Here is a 13246-nt window from a genome sequence, read left to right on the forward strand (position 1 = left end):
AAGTTAAATAAACAGGGTGACAATATACAGGCTTGATAAACTCCTTTTCCTATTTGGAACCAGTCTGTTGTTCCATGTCCAGTTCTAATTGTTGCTTCCTGACCTGCATATAGGTTTCTTAAGAGGCAAGTCAGGCGGTCTGGAATTCCCATCTCTTGAAGAATTTTCCAGTTTATTGTGATCCACACAGTCAAAGGCTTTGGCATAGTCAATAAAGCAGAAATAGATGTTTTTCTGGAACTTTCTTGCTTTTTCGATGATCCAACGGATGTTGGCAATTTGATCTCTGGTTTCTCTGCTTTTTCTAAAACTAGCTTGAACATCTGGAAATTCATGTTTCACATATTGCTGAAGCCTGGTTTGGAGAATTTTGAGCATTACTTTACTAGCGTGTGACATGAGTGCAATTGTGCGGTAGTTTGAGCATTCTTTGGCATTGCCTTTCTTTGAGATTGGAATGAAAACGGACCTTTTCCAATCCTGTGGCAACTGCTGAGTTTTCCAAATTTGCTGGCATATTGAGTGCAACACTTTCACAGCATCATCTTTCAGGATTTGAAATAGCTCCACTGGAATTCCATTACCTCCACTAGCTTTGTCCATAGTGATGCTTTCTAAGGCCCACTTGACTTCACATTGTGAGTGATCACACCATTGTGATTATCTTGTTCGTGAAGCTCTTTTTGTACAGTTCTTCTGTGTATTCTTTGCAACTCTTCGTAATATCTTCTGCTTCTGTTAATTCCGTACCATTTCTGTCCTTTGTCTAGCTCATCTTTGCATGAAATGTTCCTTTGGTATCTCTGATTTTCTTGAAGGGATCTCTAGTCTTTCCCATTTTGTTGTTTTCCTCTATTTCTTTGCATTGATCACTGAGGAAGGCTTTTTTATCTCTTCTTGCTGTTCTTTGGAACTCTGCATTCAGATGATTATATCTTTCCTTTTCTCCTTTGCTTTTTGCTTCTCTTCTTTTCATAGCTATTTGTAAGGCCTCCTCAGACAGCTATTTTGCTTTTTTTGCATTTCTTTTTCTTGGGGATTGTCTTGATCCCTGTCTCCTATACAATGTCATGAACCTCCGTCCATAGTTCATCAGGCACTCTGTCTATCAGATCTAGTCCTTTAAATCTATTTCTCACTTCCACTGCATAGAAATAAGGGATTTGATTTAGTTCATACGTGAATGGTCTAGTGGTTTTCCATACTTTCTTCAATTTAAATCTAAATTTGGCAATAGGGTGTTCATGATCTGAGTCACAGTCAGCTCCCGGTCTTGTTTTTGCTGACTGTATAGAGCTTCTCCATCTTTGAGTGCAAAGAATATAATCAATCTGATTTTGGTGTTGACCATCTGGTGATGTCCATGTGTAGAGTCTTCTCTGGTGTTCTTGGAAGAGGGTGCTTGCTATGACCAGGGCATTCTCTTGGCAAAACTCTATTAGCCTTTGCCCTGCTTCATTCTATGCTCCAAGGCCAAATTTGCCTGTTACTCCAGGTGTTTCTTGACTTCTTACTTTTTCATTCCAGTCCCCTATAATGAAAAGGACATCTGTTTTGGAATGCTAGGTCCGTGAATGAAGGCAAGTTGGAAGTAGTCAAACAGGAGATGGTAAGAGTGAACGTCGACATTCTAGGAATCAGCGAACTTAAGTGGACTGGAATGGATAAATTTAACTCAGACGACCATTATATCTACTACTGTGGGCAGGAATCCCTTACAAGAAATGGAGTAGCCATCATGGTCAACAAAAGAGTCAAAAATGCAGTACGTGGGTGTTAGTTCTAAAAGGTCTTGTAGGTCTTCATAGAACCATTCAACTTCAGCTTCTTCAGCATTACTGGCTGGGGCATAGGCTTAGAATACCGTGATATTGAATGGTTTGCCTTGGAAACGAACAGAGACCATTCTGTCATTTTTGAGATTGCATCAGTGTCTCTTTTGCTGTCTCGTATACAGGGTTATTGTTACCCTCTTTCTAAGTTCTATATATATGCATTAGTATACTGTATTGGTGTTTTTCTTTCTGGCTTACTTCACTCTGTATAATAGGCTCCAGTTTCATCCACCTCATTAGAACTGTCTCAAATGCATTCTTTTTAATGGCTGAGTAATACTCCATTGTGTATATGTACCACAGCTTTCTTATCCATTCATCTGATGATGGACATCTAGGTTGCTTCCAAATCTTTTCTTTTATATTTAAGTAGAAAGTTTCCTTCTGGCACATTTGATATAATGTATCAAACCACTATATAATGTATAATCAAGCCACTACCCACCACAATATTTTCAAAAGTTAGAAATCAGTTTGAAAAGTTATTACATTTAATTGTATAAACACATTAATGAAACATACACCTTAAATTTTATAAGCAATGGTATGATTAGCTCTGAGTCTTGAGTGAAAGCTAAAAAGTAATTTATTTTAAATTGGATTTTCTTTTGATTTTATTAAAGAAAATGGTACATATTAAGTATGTGACAGTCTAGAATCACTTAAGGTAATTAAAATTAATGATAATTATAACAGTTATAAGTTCTAGTGTTAGTAAGTAATAACTATATTATTTATAACTATGTGAATATTATGTTATAAACTGATATTTATTAAAATGCTAAGCAAATTAGCTATAATTTAATAGATAAATCATGGAAATGTTAACTATTTTACTTGATTTTTACTAATAAAATAGTAAGATAAATTCAGAAAAAATTAACTGCATCTATCTTATATATAAATTGTGTCTTTAAGGTGTTCAAAGTTACTTATCCAAAGCCAATTATCCACAAAGATACTTCTGTAATTTGCAGACACTTGAAAAATAAGCTCATATTAAACAGGAGTGCACTAACTTGAAACATAGTTTGAGACATAAAGAACTAAAATCAGTGGACCTTTCAAATCTGGTTCATTGGTTTTCCTTATAACCTGCCTCATACAGCTTTGTTAATATTTGTGAAAAATCAAGGCAGACTACAAATTCTCTGATATTTTCTCACCCAGATGTGGTTTTGATACTATGGGAGATTTCTTCGACAGATAGTAAACGTCAGAAATAATGCTGTGACAGGTTCTAGGCTCAAGTCTTGGAAAAGTGGCAGTTCTTACTTCCTATCTTTTGGAATAATCTTTGTCAAAACCCAGCCATATTCTAGGAAGAGCCCCATATAGTTTCAAGGAGATGCTCATAAGGAAAGAAGACAAGATTCGTGACTGACAACCCTAGCTCAGCTCTCATCCATCTGACCAAATTATCCTGGAAATAGATTCTCCAGCCATAGTTTAGCCATATCAGTGACATTCTGTGGAACAAAGAGGAGTCCTCCCACCCCAGCCCTGTCGAAATTGTGGATCTGTGATCAAAGTAAATAATGGTTGTTGTAAGCCACTAACTTTTGAGGTAGTTGTGTGTGCAGCAGTAGGTAACCAGGACACTAATGTTAACACCATCTGACATTACTTTATATATGATTAGGACAATTCAGTGATGTACAGCATTCCTTTAACTTAGTTTTCTTTTCTTTTTTTTTTTTATGTCTCTGCTTGTGACTGTGGTCTAACTTAGAATTTTTTGAACAATTTTTTAAATAGGTAATTTGCATACATTTTGTTTGTTTAGTTGCTAAGACATGTCTGACTCTTTTTGCAACCCTATGGACTGTAGCCAACCAGGCTCTCCGTCCGTGGGACTTCCCAGGCAAGGATGCTGGAGGGGCTTGTCATTTTCTATTTCAGGGGATCTTCCTGACCCAGGGATCAAATCTGCACTGGCAGTCTCCAGCACTGGCAAGTGGATTCTTTACCACGGAACCACCTGGGAAACCATTATGCATTTTTAGTGCTTGTCTATTATTTGATATACAGATACTGAATATTTGCCAAGGTATGTAAAATTCTGCACTCTGAAATGTAGACGATTTCAATATAGGTAAGATTTTTCTAGGAAAGAATTGGCAATATATGTCACATGATACCCAATACTTATTTTAGGTACAGTGAATTACATAGGCGAGTCAAGAGAACATACAAAAAATTAATACTTTTTTTTTTGTTAATTTTGCCTACTCCTTATTATAGGCTATTTTGGTATAGAAGGCCGGACTTGGGAGAAATATGAACTTTGAAAAAATTGTTTTCAAATGAAATATATTAATTTCATCAAAGTTTCATTATTATATGTTGTTGAGATATCTTGAGGAAGATGAAGGACTACAGACCAAACACTTTGCCACTACATAAGGAGGACCATTTGACTTCAACTAAAAGAAGAGATAGAAATGATAGAGTTATAAGCATAAATGAAAAGCTAGATATCGACTATGGTAGTGATAGAACTGATATTCTAGCTAGAGAAAAGACTATCTAAAAAATGATCCTGAATAATGCAGTTTTTTTGTGCATCATTTTCCAAAATTCACATCTCTTTTCAGGCACATCTCACTGTCTCGGCTTGTTTTGTACGCACTCATGCTGGATCCTTCTAGATTTTTAGATTGGCTTTTAGCCTAAGGATTCTGTAAAATTTTCTACTGAGGAACATATAGAAATCTGGAATCAAAGAAAATTCTGAACAGAAATGCCTCATAAAAACACCCAAAGACTTATATTACAATAAAGAGTTATTTTTATATTAAACCTACCTTTTCCAGATATTAATAGTAAAGCTGAAAATTACTCATTGCTTTAATCAAATACTAAATGATATGTATTTGACTGAGGTTCTACACGTATTCCCCACCTTGCTCTCAGATTTTTATACCCTCTGAAAGGAACCAGAGCACAGGATTTTCCCTTAGAACACATCATCTTCGATAGAACTTTGGAGAACATTTGGGACTTCTGAATACTTCTTTTGGAGGACATTTCTTTTGAAGAATATGCATTTTAAGAAGCTTATTATGAGTTTCACCATTTTAATCATTCTTTTCATTTAGATGTATCACTACTTTTCCTTTGGTTTTCAGTCCTTTCTATCTTTCATCACTTCATGGTGGAACTAGCCAATACACTGGTTCTGTTTTCTGTTTTTCATTTGCTTCTTAAGCTTATTTTCAAAAGAAAAAAAAAAGCTAAAAACAATAGAAAATAAATGAAAGCACCATTTTCAGTTTACAGCTGGGATTCTGCACAGCATGTAATACTAACTGCATCTGTGCAGAAAGTCCACCATATGGGTGGGAGGGGAGCCATTTAATTTAGCTCATACGCATGAAGCAAGTGAAAAGTTGACTATATTTTAGATCTTGCCAAAGTCAAGCAACAGCAGAGCTATGAACAGAATCTAAAAAGTTTCATAATCAATCTTATGTTCTTCTTGGTAAACTACGCCATCTTTTAAGGATGTTCAGTTGTGCACGCAAGTGATCAAATCTCTTACTTTGAAAATGTATTTTTAAATCTTTTTTTTCCAAAATTAAACTGTGTAAAGAGTAGATTTCATTTACAATGTTTTTTGAAGTTATGTATTTTAATTTCTTTATAAAATGTCTTGGGCTTCCCAGGTGGCGCAGTGGTGAAGATTTCACATGCCAATGCAGGAGACACAAGAGACCTGGGTTCAATCCCTGGGTCAGGAAGATTCTTTGCAGTAGGAAATGGCAACACACTCCAGTATGCTTGCCTGGAAAATTCTATGTACAGAAAAGCCTGGTGGGCTCCAATCAGGAGCTCCAGTCCATGGGGTTGAAAAGAGTTGGATATGACTGAGCACACAGAACACACACAGATACACACACACACACACACACACACACACACACACACACACATTGTCTTAAATATGCAATTTAGAGGAAATTAAAGATGTACACAATACTTGAAAATGACTTAATCATTTCTGGAAACCAATCCGTGTGGGCTGGATGAAGAAAATTTTAATCTAACCCTAGCTGATATAATTGAGCTAATGTCAATGCTACAGAGATCAAAGGAAGTTCAGGAGAGTTGATGCTGACAAATGGGACATTATAAGGACATTTGCCATTCAGAGATAAAGGGCAGAGAGGGTTGAAAATGAGAAAGAACCTCTGAAGAATAGAGGTCATGAATCTAAAGTGCAAATTTAATGTCACTATTTTTAACAAAGTTACTCTAAATATTCCACTCACTTTATAAGAATAAACTTTCTGTAAGTTATTTCAGGCATTCTTTGAGTTAAGCCTTCAAGTTTCTCATCTGTTTATGGAGATAATAGCTACTAGGTGGCCTACTAAACTAAAGTATAAATAAATGTTCTATATCTTCTTGAAGAAAAAAATTCAGGCAAGTTTTTCATTATTTAAAAAATATTTTATTTACCACTGCAGAAAAATATCTCCTCTCTGAAAGTGAAAGTGTTAGTTGCTTAGTCATGTCTGACACTTTTGAAATCCCATGGACTGTAGACTCCCAGGATCCTCTGTCCATGGGATTCTCCAGTCAAGAATACTGAACTGGGTTGCCATTTCCTTCTCCCACGGATCTTCTTGACTCAGGGATCAAACCCAGGTCACCTGCATTGCAGGCAGGTTCTTTTATCATCTGAGCCACCAGGGAATCCCCCTCTGCTTGGAACTCTAACTTTATTATGGAAGAACTATTACAGCCATGAACTCAGAGTTCATTATGACAAAATAAAACTATGGGACTCACATCTATTAAAAATATAAATGGAAAAATATTAATGCAAAGGAGAATATTTCTTGTGTAGAGATAAGTATTATATTAGTATATTTCCAGTGTAGGTGTTGCATATGCTGAAATCTATTGCTGTCAAGCTTCTCAACCATACTACATTAAAGTAACTATTAGGATTAATCAACACTTTGCTTTGCCATATTGTTGTGATTGAAAATTTATTTTAAATGAATCATTCAATAAAATAATAAAAGTGCTTCTGAAGAACCATGTATCCTATTCAATTGTGTATATATTGAATCAATAAAAATGGTACTGATGAACTTGTTTGCAGGGCAGGAATAGAGATGCAGACTTAGAGAACAGACTGTGGACACAGCGAGGGGAGATGGTGGGATGGACTGAGAGAGCAGCATTGACATACATAGACTACTGGGTGTAAAATAGCTACTGGGAAGCCGCTGTACAGCAGGGAGCTCAGCGGATACTCTGTGATCATCTAGAGGGGTGAGATATGGGGGTTCGAGAGAGGCTTGAGAGGGAGGGGGGGTGCGTATACTTACAGCTTATTCACATTGTTTTACAGCAAAAACTAATACAACATTGTAAAGCAATTATCCTCCAATTAAAAATAAATTTTAAAAAAGTGGTGACTTCTGGACCCCCATGGCCCAGGTCCTGATGACCCCCAACAGCCCACATGTGCTCTGTCTGCCTGGCGGTGCAGCTCTACAACAAGACAAGGCCAGCAAAGGGTGGGAGAGGTCACCAGTTGTCCATGAAGTACAAGGGGACGTGAAGGCACATGACTGGTGCCCCCACAGGTGGTATATTGGTGTCTGGTCTGGACCACTGTCTGTGGCCAGCTCCCTACAACCTATGCTAAGTCATAAGTTGAGTTCCTACACGGGACTCACTAGCTCCGATGCTCCTCCCTTCTGGCATGGGAGTCTTGGTGCTGGGTGCTGATAGTGCACACACTTACAGGGAACAAATCCAGTTCACACCCAACCCTCAAGGCTTCTGCTGCATCAGTGTGGGATCTGCACCATCACTCAATAGGCAGTGATGATAACTAAGCTCTGCCTCACACCTGGCTTCTTTCTTGGCCTCACCATCTCCAGCTCCCACCATCTCCAGATCCACCTCCTATGAAGGTGAGTGTGTGCTAAGTTATTTCAGTCATGTCCAACCCTTTGCGATCTCATGGACTGTAGCCTGTTAGGCTCCTCTGTCCATGGAATTCTCCAGTCAAGAATACTGGAGTGGGTTCCCATTTCCTCCTTCAGAGGATCATCCTGGCCCAGGGATCAAACCCATGTCTCTTAAGTCTTCTGCATTGCAAGGCAATTCTTTATCACTAGCGCCACTTGGGAAGCCTATGGAAGTGAGAGCCGCCAGCATGTGCTGGGTCTCCCAGAGACAGATTTGAGATGGAGTCTGGGGTGCCAAATATTTAACAAGAATCCACCCTTGTGAAAAGGGAGACACAGGATTTGGCAGGGGAAGGAATTAAATTGCGTTCAGAGGCCTGAAAAACCTGATCCAATCACAGGGAGAGCTCTGGGGTGAAGACTGCTGGTAGGAAGGTCCACATTGAGCTGAAATTGCCAATTCTTTAGACCTCCTACCTGAAAACCCACTGGATTCAGGCTCCTCAGAAGGATATAGCCCTCGGAAAGGTAGCTCTCTGAAGTGGGGACAAGGTGCTAAAGGAGCTGACAGCTGGAGTCTGTCTACTGCCTGACTTCCTAGACCTGTAAGCGAATCTTTCCTTAGAGGGGCATCTGGGACCTGCCTCTCTGTGTCTACTTTAACTTGCATCTTGGGCAATGAGCTTGATTTTCCTCTATTTCTTTGGAATTTTTTAAAGTTAAAATGCATGACCTTCTATTAAAGTTATTTCTTGCATCTTATTTTGCAATGGCTCAGTCCCTCCAATGACTCAGGAAAGAAGGAAAGTAGCTCCTTTTCTTTAAACCCTGCTCCAGAAGAATGCTCAATATGTGTGCACAATGTATGCCCTTCACAAGGGCCTCTGAGCAGGAAAGTCAACGTGACCTACAGATGGCAGGTTCTGGAACACTGCCTTCGCTTTCTGTAACTTCACAATCCCAAAGGGACCTAACTGTACTTCTCCCAACACATTACTTAAAGTCTGTCCGTTAACTCTATGAACCTAAGTTCTTAGTTGCACAGGTTCTCAGAGGACTTGAGCCTGTAAGCTCCTCTGGTGATACGCCATATGGTCCTTTTTAACCTTAACTGAACTCTTATGCCCTTCTGCTTACTCAGCCACAATTCAGCCAAGACTAAAAATTCAACAAACCCATAGACCTTTGGCCGGTACTCTAAAACCTCTGAGTTTATATTATACACTTTTTTTCTCTGAGACTTTTTCCAAGTGAACTCAGTGTCACAGAGGAAATAAAAATGCCTACAACAGTCTTTACCTCATTTATCCAGGAGGCGGCGCTGCAGAGAGTCAATGAATAAGCAAGCACTTGGTGTTCTATTATCACTGTAAGTCATAAACCTTTTGCAAATTACTTAACCTCTTTAAATTTTTTGCTGTTGCTGTTCATTTGAATTTGGGGTTAATAATACCTGTAATGGAATGCAAGGTGAATATTAAATATGATATTATATTTAAAGTTCTTGACATATGTAAACTCTCTTTGATTACCTTTGCTTAACATTCAATTTCATTTTATTTCACTTTCCTCTAATTCAAGTATACCCACTGTCACAACTCATATACAGTCGTATTGTAATTTTAAATGGCATTATTAATCTTAGTGAAACACTGGTTGAAAAAGTAGAAAACAAATTAAAATACTCTATTCTACTCTTTAAATTTGGCTCTTTAATGCACACCTTTGTTATTTGTCTTTAGAGTATATTCCCTAGAAAAGAGCCATCATGATTTTCCTTTTTTTTTTTAACCTCTTCAAAGTAGATTTCTCTCCATGTATCTTAGCCCTCAGACAGCTCACAATATATAACACTTATGATTTTGACATTTATCATTGATTAGACTTTACCAGCATTACAATAATGATAACTATTACAGTGAAAATGTCACTTTCTAGATACAAACTTCTGCCTACTTTTTAAATTTAACTTCCAATCTTTAAGCAACACGGACACCTAGAAAGATAAGAAGAATGTTATAGTTCAATTTTATTTGGAGGAAGAAAGGATTACTTCCCATTTTTAAAAAGACTGATCTCTTCAGCTTTTATCTGAATTCAGCATTTTATTCAGATAGATAAATAACATCACGTAAAAACAGCATGTCTCTTTTTTGCTATTTGATAGAGTTAAAGATAACTTTGGATTAGACTTTGGAGAAGCACATACACATGCATAACCTCACAGATGAATATTAATACATATAAACATAAAAATAGTGATTATAAAGTTATAATGAATTTTTGGAGTATGTCTCATTTCATATATTGTCAAACATCTCCCCTGTTTAATGGAAAGTTTGCTTAAGATAGAAAAAACAAAATTAAATATCATTTTCCACTTTTATTTATAATTGATTTGCTAAGTTATTACTTCTTATTCACATCAAACTAATTCTTTAGAATAGCAGTACCCAACCTTTTTGGCATCAGGGATTGGTTTCATGGAAGACAGTTTTTCCATAGGCAGGTGATGGTTTCAGAATGATTCAAATGCATTACATTTATTGTGTACTTTATTTCTATTATTATAACATCAGCTCCACATCAAAGCATCAGGCATTAGATCACAGAGTTGGTACCTAACTTGTGCATTTGTTTTGAAAAGTTCTACCCAAAGTTATGTCTGGCTATGTTGTATGGCTGAAACCCAGTTCTGGTCAGAGGACTGTAAGAGTGTTTTTAAGTAACAGTTGCATCAGGGGTAAAACATGAGAATATTTCCAAAGAGCGTATTTATTACTTTCATACTTAGGTGTGAATAACCTAAACTTTTATTGGAAAAATGCTATAAAAATTAACTTTGAAGAATATTTCAATGTATTGATTACTAATTTTTAGAACAAGGTACATGATAGTGCTGCCTTCTCTTTTCCTTTTCAACTAACTGGTTATAAAAAAGACAATGCAATCATAGCCTCACAGAAGATTTTTTGAAAGGCTTTTTTTTTTTTGGGGGGGGGGTGAAAGCTCTGAGGAGGAAACTACTACACAGGATGAACCTGCAATGTTTGCAACAAAAGCTACATACTGATGAGTCCATAGCCTTCACATAATATTAATGTGCTAGAAAGTCCATTTATTGCTTCACCCAGTAAGATTTTTTTAAATTAGCTAACTAATTTTTGTGGTAGAATATACATAGCATAAAACTTGCCATTTTAGCCATTATTAAGTGTACAATTCAACTTTACTGTTTTAGGTACAATCAAGTTAGGAACTGCTTTACTTACAGTAACCATACTTCCAGTTTCCTGAACTTAGTGGAACTAGAGCCAAGGAGATTATCCTTTAGGGAGAGTAGTAAATAAGGAGCAAGGAGAGGGGTCATGAATATCCATCACAGGAATCCCCCCACATGAAAACCTGGAGACAACAGAAATAAAGATGCTTCTTTCTATCCCCCAAGGTTTTCTTTTAATGCACTGGGTCTAACCAATAAGCCCATGATCCATCAGGATGTGATAATCTCCCACTGAGGGGCAGTTTAGTGTTTCCCCTAAAAAGGCCCTTACAAAAGCTAGAAGATCACATTAGTTAAACTGACTCCAGTGCTCTCGGGGTTTCCCAGCTGGTGCAGTGGTGAAGAATTCGCCTGCCAATGCAGGAGATGCAGGAGACTCAAGAGACTGGGGTTCAACCCTGGGTTGGGAAGACACAGTGAAGGAGGAAATAGCACCCCACTCCAGTATTCTTGCCTGGAAAATCTCATTGACCAAGGAGGCTGGTGGGCTACAGTCCATGGAGTTGCAAAGAGTCGGACGCGACTGAGCAGGCTTGCACACGCACAGGGCTCTCAGTTTCCTATGCTCCCTGGACAGCGTTTCATTTCCTAAAGTCTGGTCACTCCTGTTTTTTGGAATTCTGAGGCACTGAGTGTATATTCATCTCCTATGATAACAATGTCGATATGAAGTTAAGAGATGTGCTCTTCTCTGTTTTATTTACTCCCCTAATAGCTTTAGGAGGGTTTGTTTAAGATTTTGGATTCTTAACGCTTCTCAGTTTTCTCTTTATGAAAGACTGGCACAATTTACAGGATATTAGTATTCTTTCCTTCAACTTTATTTTTGTTTTCTAAGATTTTTTTTTCAATAATACACTCTGGCAGCTCTTTTCTTATGATTATATACTGGTGAAATGCACAAACTCTCCCACTTCCTAGTTGTGTGAACTTTCAATGCCAATGTTTCATCTAGTAACATGGCGGAGGGGTGGAATTGCTATAATGCATGGAAGTTACTATGTATATACCCACATAGTATATCTGAAACTGTGGTATGTGTTTTCCTTTATTTCTTAATCAAATATCATTTTCTCCATCTGGGACACTGCTCACTCATTATTTAATCTTCAAACTTCTGTCTGGTTAATTTTAAATTTTTCCTTTTTTTTTTTCCCCTTTTTGGTTTCTTTTTTTTATATATTTGCCTGACCCAGCACTCCCCTTGGAACTCAAGTGCGTAAGACTGGACTTACCAAAATCCTTGTTATTAATATACATACATGTATGCTATGCTATGCTAAGTCACTTCAGTCGTGTCCAACTCTGTGCGACCCCATAGACGGCAGCCCAACAGGCTCCCCCGTCTCTGGGATTCTCCAGGCATGAACACTGGAGTGGGCTGCCATTTCCTTCTCCAATGCATGAAAGTGAAAAGTAAAAGTGAAGTCCTTCAGTCGTGTCCGATTCTTAGCGACCCCATGGACTACGGTCCACCAGGCCCCTCCGTCCATGCGATTTTCCAGGCAAGAGTGCTGGAGTGGGGTGCCATTGCCTTCTCCATATATAATGGAGAAGGCAATGGTGTATATATATATATATATATATGGAGAAGGCAATGGCACCCCACTCCAGCACTCTTGCCTGGAAAATCCCATGGACGGAGGGGCCTGGTGGGCCGCAGTCTATGGGGTCGCTAAGAGTTGGACACGACTGAGCAACTTCACTTTCCCTTTTCACTTTCATGCATTGGAGAAGGAAATGGCAGCCCACTCCAGTGTTCTTGCCTGGAGAATCCCAGGGACGGGGGAGCCTGGTGGGCTGCCGTCTACGGGGTCGCACAGAGTCGGACATGATTGAAGCGACTTAGCAGCATATATATATATATATATATATATATATAAACCTCATTGCTACAGATAATGGAACTTTATTATATTTTCTAAATATTTTCTAAAAGTGACTTTTTTTATGATAGGATGAATAGTCACGGATACACTGTCCAAGATGAATATTAATTAATATCAATCCATGTGGGTGCTTACTCGCTCAGTTGTTTCTGCCTCTTTGAAACCCCATGGACTTTAGATTTCCAGGCTCCTCTGTCCCTGAGATTCATCAGTCAGAATATTGAACTGGTAGCCATTCTCTTCTCCAGGGTATCTTTGCAAGCCAAGGATCAAACCCAGGTCTTCTGCATTCCAGATAAATTT

General features: G+C 38.0%; 1 pseudogene; it reads right to left on the bottom strand.

The window, feature by feature from the left end:
- LOC113897500 overlaps nt 1-8441 on the bottom strand; it is a 150082-nt pseudogene extending 141641 nt beyond the window's left edge.
- Between the last annotated feature and the right edge of the window lie 4805 nt (nt 8442-13246).

The sequence above is a fragment of the Bos indicus x Bos taurus genome, chromosome 1 (assembly GCF_003369695.1).
Source record: "Bos indicus x Bos taurus breed Angus x Brahman F1 hybrid chromosome 1, Bos_hybrid_MaternalHap_v2.0, whole genome shotgun sequence".
NCBI lineage: Eukaryota > Metazoa > Chordata > Mammalia > Artiodactyla > Bovidae > Bos > Bos indicus x Bos taurus.